The 1,487-nt window shown below is 27.2% G+C and overlaps 1 long non-coding RNA gene across 1 annotated transcript in view; it reads right to left on the reverse strand.

The window, feature by feature from the left end:
- Positions 1-1,297: 1,297 nt before the first annotated feature.
- The window catches only part of LOC108766356 (uncharacterized), a 656-nt gene continuing 466 nt past the window's right edge, over positions 1,298-1,487 (reverse strand). The window contains exon 3 of the long non-coding RNA XR_001940368.1: positions 1,298-1,414. This is a non-coding gene — a long non-coding RNA (uncharacterized LOC108766356). The remainder of the gene's footprint in view (positions 1,415-1,487) is intronic.

The raw sequence follows: 1,487 nt of genomic DNA on the forward strand, positions 1-1,487 counted from the left end.
AATAATCGGTGATTATCACTTCCCTAGTGTTACTTGTAAGCATATCTACTTCTCCAAATAACTTTCTTCTCCTTCCAAATGATATACATAAATATGCGAATCTTTACTAACTCCGACCTCTGTCTATTTTCACATATTAAGCAAGAAGGTTCTCTTTCCATAATCCAACTTGACATATTTTTGTGAGATTACACGAATATTACTATTGCAAATATAGGTATGTTTTTTGAACTTATATTACGTTTTTAATTTGTAAAGTATAAGTTATATAGTAACTATCTTTTAACAGCATTGGGAAGCTTTATATTTGCACACAATCTTTGAGAATAGAAGGTCTTCTTCTTATAATAAATTTTGGAATATTGTTAGAAATATTGCGTGTACAAATATAGGTATGTTTTCTTTTTTTGAACTTATATTACTCCGTTAATTAATACATTAAAAGTTATATAGTAACTATCTGTTAATAGCATTGGGAAGTTGTATAATTGCACACAACCTTTCATGAACAAAAGATCTTCTTCATATAATGTGTTGGAATATCGTTAGAAAATCAAGACGAATCAAATTAAAATTCCTTCGAAGAATATAGAGCGAGACATAATTTTATAAAAAGCGTATTAGACAATTTACTTTTTTGTAAAAAATCTGTTTTGTAATTAAGAAGACTACATCACGAGATATAAATTTGTAATTGTAAGAATTTTCTATTAGGTATATTATTACTGATAATAATCAAAAATAGTGACCGAAACGTTTAATTTCATGTTTAATGTAATTGAATAAATCGACTTTTGCAAATACTATTTGGCGTTGTGGCTGTATGCTCTGTTTTGATTGCGTTTATAATTTCAAGTTTTTTTAGTTTTATTTTTTATATTTACATATATGTATAACAGTTATCTGTGTTTGCTGGATAATTGTTCCTTCTTGCCAAAATTGGAGAAGGGTGATAAGCACCCTTCTTGTCTCTTTTTGCGCTCGCCTATAAATGTAGTTAATATATCAAATTAATTAAATTTATTACTATTATGATAAACATTTTTCCTCTTTTATCTTTTTCGTAAGCCTTTTAGTTTCGAAGTTAAAAAACATTTTAGAAAAATTTTTTAAACAATAAAATTTTATACAAAAAAAATTCAATAACTTTGTAAAAAATCATCACATATAATTTTTCTATCTACAAGCACATTTCAGCAATATTACAGCAACATCTGTGACGTTGCATCAAGCTTTTGTACGGTATATCATGTATATAGATAGCTTACAGTAGTGATATCAAACATTAAAATCGCCGTCTAATTGTAAGTACTTTTTCTTCTCTGTTCTTCGCCACATTATCGCTCTTGATTTTCTGCATCACCAATGTACGCAAATTTTAACGCGTATTTTGCATTATTTTACAATTAGTTACCTGTCGACGAGAGAGAGGTCATCGACTTAAATTTATTTTCTATATATACAACATATATATATATATATATATA

Source organism: Trachymyrmex cornetzi, unplaced genomic scaffold, assembly GCF_001594075.2.
Source record: "Trachymyrmex cornetzi isolate Tcor2-1 unplaced genomic scaffold, Tcor1.1 scaffold118, whole genome shotgun sequence".
Taxonomy (NCBI): domain Eukaryota; kingdom Metazoa; phylum Arthropoda; class Insecta; order Hymenoptera; family Formicidae; genus Trachymyrmex; species Trachymyrmex cornetzi.